Below are 12,449 nucleotides of genomic sequence, written 5' to 3'. Positions count from 1 at the left end.
AATAAACAGTTCTCAGACTTTACTGTGCATGCACTTCACCTTGGGAGCTTGGTAAAATGTTGTTTCTAATTCAGCAGATCAGGAGTGGGGGGCCCATACTCTGCATTTCTAACAAGCCCCCAGGTGATCTTGAGGCTGTGTGTCAGTAGACTCCCTTTTGTGTAGCAATCCCTAAATCATTACCCTCTTCTTCTCCCTACATAATTATCCAAAGTCAAAAATCCAAACTATATTTCTCTGAAAAATTCACCAAAGTTAAATTCTTTCTTGCTTGTAGCACAAAGCAGTCATGAGCATGTTTGTTGCATTTGATCATTCCAGAAGAACCATGAGATTGGAGAGTTTGTCCTGAAGTTAATAACAGTTACTCAATACAGACCTCTCATTGAACCCAGTATTCGCAGGGAGTGGGCACAGTGACTGGCTTTGGTCAAGGCAGCGGGTCCCTGAACGACCTCAACAGGCAGAGCCTCCTGCCAACCAGCGATGGACAAAGAACCAAAAGAGAAATGAATGTTTGCTGTTCTAAGCCTCTGATGCGTTGGGGTTGTTTGTTCCTGCACCATAACCTAACTCATCCTGACTGAAACCGTATGTGTTCAGATTCATTGAACGATTTGCCCACTCAAGTGTGTCCCTGTTCTTTTGGATAATTGGGTCTTATTGCAGGAGTAAAACACTCTCCATGTCTCAGCATTCTTTAATTCAATAAATAACAATGGAGCGAGTACTGTGGGTGAGCACTGGGCTGGGGGGTCTCTCCTCAGAGAGTGTAATCAAGAAGATAAGACGCATACACAAATATCTTGAATAAACCTCAGAAAACAGGCATAAATTAAGTGTTGTAGGAGCCCAGAGAAGATCAGAACAGTTTCACAGCCTACCTACACTCCATCTATACTGACCTTACTACTGTTCGCTGTACAGGCTCTGCTCATTCTCCCTCACAGACTTTGCGCTTGCTAGTTCTCTCTGAAGTTCTCTTCTTATAATTTCCCTCTCCTCTCAAATGTTCCCCCTCAGCAAGGTCTTTCTTTCCATGGCCACTTCCCAGAACCCAGGACAGACCCAGAACAGACCTGGCACTCGATAAATATTGTTGAGTAAATTCTAAATGATGCCTTCGAGGAAGTGATCTTTGATCATAGGCTTCAGGGATGGTGGGAGATTAATAGTGACGACGGGAAAGAAAGACAGGAGGGCAGAGGCGTCTTTGCGGAAGAAAGAACAAGACAGTAACATGGGACAGCCCATGAACAGGAACAGAAATTGTTACACCCGGTCAGTCCCCATAACCGCCAGCCAGAAGAAAGAGATTAAACTAACTCCAAAGTCGGTGGTATGGAGTTGGGGTGGATTCAACTATTATATTGATTTCATCCACGCCACTTCTAAGTCTTTGGGGGTTTTTCCCTCAGTTTTATAGTCATTACTCATTAGAACCTAAGCACTGCATTTTTAATAGGAAATAATTCAAACTCACAGGATGCAAGACAGCACTTGAGTTGCAATATTAATCTGTCTTTTAAGGCCCCTTCTGGCCGACCGGGCTCAGCATCCTAAGTTATGACATTGCTTGTGATTCATTAAAATCCAGCCAGTTCGGGGAAGGAGGGACACCGACCACTTTAACACAGGACTAGCTGTTTTCAACCACCTTTCTCAGGTTCAGACAATCCAAGTCGCTAAAGGAGCTGCGCAGGAAGACCCACCACACTGTTCTGGACCCCTCTTAAAGCTCTCCGATGGCCTGTTAAAAAAGGATTGAGTCTCAGATGGAAAACTGCCGAAAGCGTCTTGTTTTGATGCTTGGAACAATGCAATGCTGATTCCATTAATTTCTGCGAGAAACAGCTCTGCTCGCTAACCCACTTGCGGCCCGCAGATGGTTACAGGGTAAACAGTGCTCCCTGGTGGCAACGACCGGCGTTGTCTGCTGGTTGAGAAAGAGAAAGAAGAAAAGCTCAGGTTTTGGCCTCTGAGCAAAGTGGCAGACAATCACAGCAGTGTCATCAAGCTCAGCAGCGTTTCACAGTGATGGCGTCCTTCTCCTCAGGACCAGTACTGGTCACCATTAGCCCCTTTGCCTCTGACTTGTGAGTAGAAGTTGTGGTCCTTCCTGGGGTGGCCCATCTGTAGTCGGATTTCAATAGATAGTGTTTCCAGCTTAAAGCAGTTGCCTTAATGGAGCTCAGGAGCCTGACATTGGATCTTGATGGAGCGTTCCGAGATTGGAGCTCAGGCCAGCTGGGACTAGGAGCAAGGCCGGCCAAGGGGAGGAGTGGTTCTCTCCCTGCTGAGCACTACAGAAGGCCTTGCACATAAATCCTTCGGGTTGCCATTGTCTTTATTGATGGAACTCAAATGCCGCTGTGTTAGGCAAGGCTCAGTTAAGGAGGCAGAACCACTGTGAAGAGGGAATTTATTTTAGGAATGAGCCTTATATAATTGTGGGAAAAGCTAGAGAAATACAGATCCAGAAGGGGGAGTTGGAGGATAAGCAAAGATCACCGGCCAGCTTCCCTGAAGCCCTGCATGGGATTCGGGACAAGCTGGGCTTCCCGTATCTTTCAGGTGAACAGACTGGAACTTGCAGGAGACTCTGGAGAGGCGAGAGTGTCCAGCTTCCAGAGTAGGGCAGCGCAGTGCAATGCCAGGGGAACCGTTCCCGGAGGAGAGGAAGGAGTTCAGCCTGTGCTGTGGCCAAGTGAGTGCCTACTGGATCCATCTTCACACAGGGAACAACTAGACATTCTGCAGGAAATACGAAACAAAAAGATCACAAACAAGTGGACACAACGACCTTCCTGAAGGCTCTGAAGAGTGAAGGGACATTGGATGAAGGAAAAGGCATGGAGAAAGGTTCCTGTGTTTGTGGCTTGTCTCCTGAGAACAGGTCACGTCACTGTTGCATGGAACAACTTACTCTCCTGTGGAAAACAACACTTTCTGGTCTGAAGGACCAGAGAACAGGGTTTGGAACAATCACAGCCACTGCAGAGTAGAGGCGAGGAGTCCAAAACTGGACAGAACCAGAAAGGAAGACCCTCAAATTCTGCTCATAAATGTCACCCCAGTTTTCGGAAGACCCATGAACCACATATGCATGGAGGGTAAAAGACCTGAACTGATTTGAGCTGCAGCCCCAGAGACATTTTTTGAGTCCAACCAAGTTGATCGCCAGCCAACATTTTAAAAGTTAACACTTTTCTGAAGAATAGAACAGAATTCAGAGTCTCCACAGAATACAGAATCCCCACAGCATAACGTTTACAATGTGCAGAGAATAATCCAAAATTATCTGACATTCAAAACCCAGGACAATGCAGGAGCAGAGCCGAGGGCCGTCTCCATCAGCCATCCCAGTGATTTTCTTGTGCTCGTTCCTGCATTCGATAACCATGTTTAAAGTATCTACGATGGTTCCTGTTCCTGCTCTGCTCCTTGGCTAAAACAGGGAGTAACGTCGCTGGTGACCTAGCTCAAGGGGAAACTAGGAAGTATTCTATATTCCTACAACTAAAAGAAAGTGATCATAGATCCAGAGGAAAAACTAAGAAGTGACTACTTTCAAATAGAAGGATAATATTTTTTTTGAAATGCCCATGGAAGCAAGAAAACTTCAATTAAAATCCTGCCCTTTCTCCCTCTCAGCTGTATAATGAATCTTTCTTCTTTCCCATTCTCTGTCCTTCCTCCTTCTCCTCTCTGCCAAAGGTGAGTGCCAGGCATTTTATTACAGACGTAGATTTTGTGGTCAGCAAGATAGGAATAATCCCCCCTTTCATGGAGCCCTTAGCTCAATGATTTAACCTCTCAGCCTCATTTTTTAAATTACCAAAATAGGGACAATTATATTTACCTTTCAGGGTGGTTTTGTTAGTCAGAATTCTTTCAAATATCCTAAAGCAGAATGGAAAATTTATTAGCTCCCACAAATGGCAAGTTCAGGGATGCAGGTGGCTTCAGGTACAGCTGAATCCAGGGTCAATGAAAGAATCATGTGTCTGAGTTATCTTTCTCTGCATCTACTCAATTGGTTTCTTTTGTATTTTGGCTTCACTTCTACAAGTTTCTTAGTCTCCCAGAGCCTCAACTTGCTCATCTGTAACACAGAATATTAATAATACCGTCTCCAAAGATTATATGAGACAGTATGCATGAATAATGAAGCACAGTGACCAGCATATAGTAAGTGATCAAAAATCTTAGTTGTTGTTGTTGCTGTTGTCATTATTATTATATCCCAATATAGATATGGGTATTAAGATAAAGCATGTGTCTGTTGCATCAATAATAACACATTAATCAGGCCCTTTTAAGTGATCCAGTGGACCTTAGAAGCTGCTAATGGTACAGGAAGAAAAGGCAGAGTATTAATTTAAATCTGAGCATGAGAACGTCACTGGTATGAGCAGCTGAATGGCTTAGAGAAGGTGGGGAGACTAACGTCAACTGTTGCCATTGGGCCTAGATAGGAAACCTGAGGGATACCTCTGGAAGTCTGGGTGTGGGCACAGAAACTGGTCAGCAAAGATGATCAGCACTAACGTCAGAACGGAGAAATAGGACTGCCACAAGGCTTCCGGGGAGGCTGACGATGGAGTCAGGAGACAGCACAGATGCTCCTTAGCTCTGTCCCCCCATCGAAATGGGGCCCAGAAGCTGCATTCCCTTGCAGGGTTCCGTGGTGGCTTCTGTGCCTGGACCCAGGGATCCTGAGACGGGGGCATCATAGAGTGGGGGCCATGCCTGCCCGACTGGTCAGGGGAAGCCTGACTCTGGGGTCACTTCCTATCTTGAGGCAACTTTTCTACTGCAAATGGTCCCCCTTCTCCAGAAACTCAGAGCTCCCCCTGCCCTCAGTGGCCTGAGCCTCTCTCTTCAGCCCTCCAACCATCTCTCCTGCTCCTCCTCATACTAAAATATGAAAATATTAAGAGCTGATACATACTAGGACTTACAATATGCCATGTTCTGTTTTAAGAACTTCTCTTGGACTAATCCATTGGGTCTTCTTGAGTCTCCTGACTCCTCATGCAGTGCTCCCCTGAAAGGAGAGTCATTCTAAGTAAGAATAAGGTTAATTCTTTACTGAGCAGGAGGTAAGATACATATTAGCGTACCCACTCCGCAGATGAGTAAACTGATGCACAGAGAGATGAACTATGAGTCCATTGCTCAGGGGAGTGAGACTGAGTCCAGACCGTCTAAGTTCTGTCTTGGCACTCTTTCTACTGCATCTTACGTCTCCATGTTCTTTCAGATTCCGTGGAACAATGGTATGTGGTGCCAGTTGAGAAATTTTTGGTTCAAGGACAGAAACGCAGCTGAAACTGCTTGATGCCAAAGCGGGACTTTATTGGCTCTTTGTCTCTGAATATCCAAGAGGCTGGCTGCCCCTCAGCCTGGCTGGCTCCTGGGGCTCACACAAAGACACTGAGGCTTTCTGTGGCCGCCTTCTCCTTTCTTGCTTCTCAGTCGGCTTTGCTCTCAGGCAGCATGGTGGTGGGCCATGAGGATTCCAGATGTGCATCCGACCAGCTTGGCAGCCTCCATAGAGAAATTCTCTTCCCTAGTAACTGGAACACAAATCCTGGGGCTTTACCTCATTGGTTGTGGCTTTGGTCATGTGTTCATTCCTGATCCAATCACCGTGGCCCATCAGGAGCTGAGCTCTGATTGGCCAGCCTGGGTCCCACACCCATTTGTGGGTCTGAGACAGGGATTCAACCCTCATAAACCAAGGAGTGATGGTGAGGGATGCGTGGCTCCCCAAATAAAAACAAGAGTGCTGGTTACAGAAGGAAAATTAATATGGGGTGAGCAAACCTGTCATCCAAATACATATTTTCCAATGAATGTGCCAGTAGTTCCAGTATTTTATTTTGCAAATTAAATATATTTAAATATTCAGCAAATTATAAATTATAACCAGTTGCGATTATAATTTCACATAATAAAGAATATTTTAATTTTTAAAAGCTGTGAAGGACAGAAGGGCAGGATAAGGCACATGCTTGCTGAGGCAGGGCAGTTGGCAACATTGCACAGACTTAAACGTAGGCTGCATGCTGTAATATTTGTGCATTTCGTTGTGTTCCAGTGGGAGTTTTCTCATCAACTCCGTGTGGAGATGGGAGTTTGCACAGCTCTGCCTTTTCACAGGCTGCTTCTCAACAGCCAGCACCAGGAGACCTGGTAGGGAAGAGAGACCCTATGGGGATCTTCTCTCATCAACAGGCAAGTAGTGGATTTATTACAGCTCCAGGGTGAGAATTCTCCATTAATAAATTGGGCAGCCCCCTGTGATGTGATTTGCAGGATAAGACAAAGGCAGTCATTCATGCATTTTTTTGTGTGTGTGACGAAGATTATTTCTGAGCTAACGTCTGTGGCCATCTTCCTCTATTTTGTATGTGGGACGCTGCCACAGCATGGCTTGATGAGCAGTGCACAGGTCCACACCCAAGATTGAACCTGTAAACCCAGGCCGCTGAAGCAGAGTGCGTGAACTTAACCACTATGCCACCAGGCTGGCCCATGCATTCTTTTATTGTAAAAATGGTTATTAATCACTCCTCCTCTTTTTGTATTTGTCAGGCTATTTGGTTGAAATTGGCAGGAGCCCATATAAATGGGAAAAAATTACCCCGTGTTGCCAAGAAGAGTGTGTGGAGCTGGTCTTAGCCTCAACTAGAACTGGGGACTTGAGTGCATTTGGGGCTTCTCTTCCCTGCTCTTCTCTCCTTCTCCTCCTCGCTTTCTCTCCTCCCGTCTTCCTCTACCTGCCCCTCACTCCTTTGTGTCTCCCTGTGCGAGAACTTTCTACACTTAGACCCACTGTTCTCCAGGAGCCTGGGACCATGAGTGCTGGAAGCTCCTGGGCTCATATTCTTTCACTGCCAATTTAAAACATCCTAGTGGAGGGGCTTGTAATTAGCCCAGTTGGCCATTGGTCCAGCTTTCCCTCAAACCACTGCTACTACGGAGGCAATGTCTTATAAGTGAATGGTATCAGTGTCTCAAGCCACTCGGGGGAGAGACGGGTGTGGTGGTGTGGAGGAAGGCTCTCCAAAAGGAAAAGGCTGCGTTTCCATGAGAAGTGAGGAGGAGCTGAGAAGGGCCTTGTGATCCAGGACTGTGTGCTGGGGACGGGGAATATGTCTGTGCATTGCCCATGCTCTTTATTTTGGTATTTCTTTCTTACCTGGGTGGTTACTGTGCCTCTAGGGGGCATCTGGAAATTGTAGGGACTTTACTCGTCCCCATGGCTGTAGGCACCACTGTGCATAATTCAGTGGGCAGGGCCAGGGATGGAAGACCACTTGCAGTGTGGATGAATGTCCCACATGTTGACAAATGGTCTTGCCCAAATGCCACCGGTGCCACTGCCGAGAGGCATGATTTTCCTCAAAGGGACCGGACACATATACAAACCAATGATGAATGTCTCCTCTTCCTACATTTGAGATCCCAACTGAAACACTCACCAATAGGTGCAGAATTATCTGAGTGGGCTCTCATTTCGCTCCATACAGAAAACGCTGTTGAAAGCGATCAACGAAAGGTTTAACATCTCCATATGAAAGAGTTTGTTAGGTCTTACCACAGAGGAGCAAATGGTCACAGTGGCTACAGATTAATAGGACTTCTTAGCATTATGTAAAGGAAGAGAAGGTGGAATTTTTAAAGAAACGAGAATGCCAATTTCACAGCTTGCACCAGCTCAAGAGAGTGTTAGGGCGAGGTCAAAGCGCGTGAGTGAGGTCCACCGCAAATTCGGGGACAGCCACCTCTCCTGTTGCCTTCTTCTTTGGGCTCCAGGTGTCCCGGGATGGGCTCTCTGCCTTCCCACAGACTCATCCCAGCAGTTACCCATTCCCTGAGCATTTCATCAGCAGAAAGCGAGAAACTCTCTTCCTGCTCCTGAAACTGCTCATCTCAATTACAAATGTGTTGGCAAAGTGACTCACAGGGGAAGAGCATTGATCCGAGTCGGGGACCCCAGCCACCCCAGCCCACACTGGGCACCCACAATCCCGCGTGACTCTCCATCACTTGCAGGCGTGCGACTTCACGGAAAAGCACGCTGAGCAAAGTGAGGCGCTCAGAATGACATGGAGTATTTTGGGAAGCTTTTTCAAAAGAAAAGCCTTTTTTTATTTTCTTACAGCTGTAAATGTTTGCCCGACATTAGGATAAACTGCTCAGTCTTTGTCTGGGTAACAATATGTTGTCTTTAAAGGGTGGGAAAGCGCCGTCCCGTGGAAAGCAAGGCGTTCCCTCTACCCCATCCCTGGAGATGGGTCCTTCTAACTTTTCCTGATGTGCTTGTTTCATACATTCTACTGAGTTTGGCTTAGAGACAGTCTGTATTGGCTTCCTTCGTTTTCCTTTAAAGCTGCTCTTATCTAAATCCTGGGCCCTCTATCGTTAAGAGGTGTTCCATGAGCATGTAGGGTGGGTTAAGGTTAGGCTGATCTCTCGAGATTCAAGTGGCCCCTCTAGCTTCGTGCAGTCCGTTCCAATGCCCTCGTGATGCCCTTCAGTTAAGCATCAATATTCTGTGGCTTTTTTGCATAATGATCGTGGATGACTCTTCTTCCTATGGGCATAGCTGTGAGTGGAGGTGACATCTTGAATGTGTCACCATGACGGGGCTGGCCTGAGGACAAAGCTGGCATCCTGGATGGCAGAGCCCAATTAGGGTGAGAAGATGTTACTTACATAAATTAACCAGCCCTGGCTCAGATGCCCTTTTGTTAATGAGATAATAAATTCCAGCGTCACCCGATCCACGTCAGGTGAGCTTTCTGTGGCTGCAGGCGTACAAAGTGCCCTCGAAAGGATGCTCTTCCTGGCTGCGCTGCCAACCTGCCAGTGACTTGAGCACGTCACTTGATCTCTTTAGCTTGCGTCTGTGAGTGAGAGAATCGCCAGAGACAATCTCAGGGACCGTGTGATCCCTGATATTGAATTTCCTGTGGTTTGGTTTATTTGGGCCCCAGGGACTGAAGAACTAGGTGTGCCCAGCGGCAGCGCTGTTTTATGGCAATTTCCTGGAGAGAGCCAAGGGGACAGCAATGAGCAGCTGCTATGTGCTGGGCCCTCTAAACAGAACATCTCACTTAATCCAGCACAGTAGTCCCACCTGATACTATTACTTGTCCCATTTTACAGATGACACAACCAAGACCCAGAGAGGTTTAGTAACTTACCCAAGATCACACAGCTGGACAGTGACAGAGCCGGACTTTAACTCCCGGGCTGCCCAAATTCCAATGCCGCTGATGTTGCTATTTCCCTCTTTCAGGGCAGGAAGAAGAATTGCCCCGAGACCTTCACGGGAGAAAGTTTCCACACAGCAGACGTTCTCAGATTTCACCAGAGTCGTACTATTTTCCCGCATCTAGACACCACCATACAACCAAGATGCAGGGCGTGAACAGAGAATTAACGCAGCAGAGCCTTCGGCATCTGGCCAGGCTCCTGATGGCCACGTCAAGCTTTTGTCCTGCAGCAAGTCGACTGGGTCAGCCTGTGCCTAAGTTGGCCATCAGGAAGGCAAACGACCGTCAGCCCGCTCAGCGACCCTGGCCTTCTTCCCCAGAGATTTGGCTCCATCTCTTCAGCACTGAACTCAATTAGGTCGTTCCGCTATCTGGTCGATGTTGCTGGACAATGCCATTGATAAGCCATAGAAATTCGACTCATGGTTCCATTAATTTGATCAGGTGAGAGAAAGGTATTTGATTTGGTGCCGTTGGAAGCTCCATTGCCTCTTGTTTTCTCAAAATTAAAGAGGGTGCTTTGGTGTAAGGACTCAAATAACCGCAGGTGTGGGTTTAACAGGTCTGGATCTTAGACTCAATGGCATTGTATTTTCTCAACTCACGTTAGCAACACATCTAGACAAGTTCAACACAGAAATCATGGTGATCCCCTAAGATGACTAATCTCACATTCTACTGCAGGGGGCACATGCCTTTGGGGCCAAGGACAGTGTGGCATCTGTTCTCATAGGTAAAGACGAGGAACTCTAAGATTCCACCTGCTTTGAAGCTATTTTCCCCAACGCTCAGGGTGGAGCAAATGCTTCAAAGATAGAAGGTCATGGGCTCTGTCCAAAGTCCAGAGCTTCCCATTTTATGACACAAACACACCCAAAGGCGAAAGTGCTTGCTCCAATGAAAAGGGAAGTTCTTCCTGTTGAGCCAATATGCTGAGGCCGCTTTATGAAATAAAAATCAGATCAAGCTCCGTTTTACTCGGATCGCTGGGGAGCGTGAGAGAATTGCATTACCTGTCTGACCTCGTTAGGCTCCTTGCTAGCAAATGGATAGAGCTAGACGATGCAATTTGCTGTGTGAGCGGGTGCTCTGAATTCAGATGTGGGTGGGAGGGTGGAGGAGGAGACAGGAGGGTGAGTCTGTAACATGGGCTGGACTGAGTCAGCTGCTGAAGCTGGAGTCCTGGGGAAGGAGAGTCTTCCTTCTTTCCCCAGGCCGTGAGCACCATTGCTGGGAACCCTGGAGCCCAAGTTGAGTGAAGGAGCCAGCCTGGAAGCTGCTCTCACCACGTACTCTGTCCCTGATCCAGAAAACATGTGTGAGCTTCGGGTGGATCAGATCATTAACAGAAAGCAGGGAGGGCCAGGCCTGGTGTATCAGAGAGGATTGTGTTTTGAGGAATTAACAGAACACTCAGCTAACTGTAGCTTAGCCAAATAAGAGTTTATTAGAAGCATATACAAGAAGTCAAGAGAAAGGGATTCTAGACATTGTGCAGTGGCTTGATTTTGTCACATAGACCCAGGTTCTATTTTTCTGCAGCATCATTAGCATTTGGCTGCGTCATGGTTGCAAGATGGCTGCTATGCCTCCAGGTATCACATCTGTGTTCCAGGTAGGAGGAAGGAGGGAGGGAAAAATGCAAAAGGCTTTCTGGTGTAAGTGGCATTCTGAGATGGTCCCCCAAGATTTCCTGTCCTGATCCCAGATACTGTCAAGGTATTGAGATATCTGCCTGTGATTATATTTCCATGATAAATGGAATCTTGCAGATGTAATCGAGGTTACTAATCAGCTGACTTGGCATTAATCAAAAGGGAAGTTATCTTGGTGGCCTAATCTAATTGAATGCAAGCAGTCTCTAGGAGCTGAGAGTGAGTGACCCTGGGGGACAGCCAGCAGGGTGATGGAGACCACAGTCCTACAGCCACCAAGAGCTGAACTCCAATGATCAGAATGAGGTCGGAAGCAGGCAAGTCCCCAGAGCCTCTAGATCAAAACCCGGCCTGGCTGGCACCTTGATGTCAGCCTTGCGAGACCCTCAGCAGAGAACCTATCTGAGCCCCCCTGGACTTCTGACCTCCAGAATCAGGAGCTGACCAGTGGGTGCTGCTTTAAGCTGCTGTGGCTGTGGAATTTGTTACTGCAGCAATAAAAAGTTAATATACTTTCCCATGAGGTTTGGACTTTTATCTGGGGAGGCAGGCCCTCCCCAACAGACATCCAACTGGACTCTGGGTCACAGGCCCACCAATGAAAAGGCAGAGGGGGTGAGACACCGTAATGTCACAGCAGGCTCCCTTTTTTTTTTTAAGATTGACACTGAGCTAACATCTGTTGCCAAGCTTTTCTTTCTTCTTCTCCTCCCCAAAGCCCCCCAGCACATAGTTGTATATTCCAGTTGTAGGTCCTTTTAGTGCTGCTATGTGGGACACCGCCACAGCATGGCCTGATGAGCGGTGCCATGTCCGTGCCCAGGATCTGAATTGGCAAAACCCTGGGCCACCCAAGTGGAGCGCACGAGCTTAACCACTTGGCCACGGGGCCGGCCCCCTAGGCTCCCTTTACTGGGCTGTGCGAACCCAGGGAGGTGGAGGGAGGGGAAAGAGAGGGAGGCAGGAGGGATGGGGGTCTTTGCCAAGCCCACTGCCTGCATCCTGCAGGACTACTCACTCACCTCGAAGGCCTGGCTTCTGAGAGGATGCCGGAGGAGGGGTCTCGGAGCAGTCCCTGGTGAGGGAGAAAGGAAGACTCTACCCCCAGCTCCCACCTCCTATTGAGCAAAGGTTCACCCGATGCGTGTGAACCCCCTGTATGTCTGGGTGTGCACCTGTGGGTGCTGAGTGGTCCTCACTCCTGCGCCAGGTTGTGCCCAAGCGGCACAGCCAGAAGATGAGGCATCTTGGGTTCCACCTGTGAGAAGTCAGGCAGAGCCCACGCAGAGCCAGGCTGACACACAAAATTCCAGATGTCTGCTGGTGGAGAGGCTTCTTTGTCTTCCAAGACTGGACCTGTAGGCCTATGAGTTCTTCTGGCTCCTAAAGAAGACCTTTGTCCTTTGTGACCTTTGTCCTAAAGGGACAAACAGAACCCCAAGGGAAATTGCCTTATGAACATACTGCTAGATTGAGCCGGCTGGTGGTGTAGTGATTAAGT

The 12,449-nt window shown here is 47.7% G+C and overlaps 1 long non-coding RNA gene across 2 annotated transcripts in view; it reads left to right on the top strand.

The window, feature by feature from the left end:
* The first annotated feature begins 1,921 nt into the window (after nt 1–1,921).
* The window catches only part of LOC139084481 (uncharacterized), a 66,137-nt gene continuing 55,609 nt past the window's right edge, over nt 1,922–12,449 (top strand). The window contains exons 1-4 of one of the 2 annotated variants that reach the window (XR_011541890.1): nt 1,922–2,096; nt 2,575–3,717; nt 6,107–6,243; nt 9,317–9,737. This is a non-coding gene — a long non-coding RNA (uncharacterized lncRNA). Of the gene's footprint in view, nt 2,097–2,574; nt 3,718–6,106; nt 6,244–9,316; nt 10,269–12,449 lie in introns of those variants that run through there. The other variant, XR_011541889.1, reaches the window with a different exon arrangement.

Source organism: Equus przewalskii, chromosome 7 (assembly GCF_037783145.1).
Source record: "Equus przewalskii isolate Varuska chromosome 7, EquPr2, whole genome shotgun sequence".
In the NCBI taxonomy this organism is placed as follows: domain Eukaryota; kingdom Metazoa; phylum Chordata; class Mammalia; order Perissodactyla; family Equidae; genus Equus; species Equus przewalskii.
This window is presented reverse-complemented; position numbering and strand designations above follow the sequence as displayed.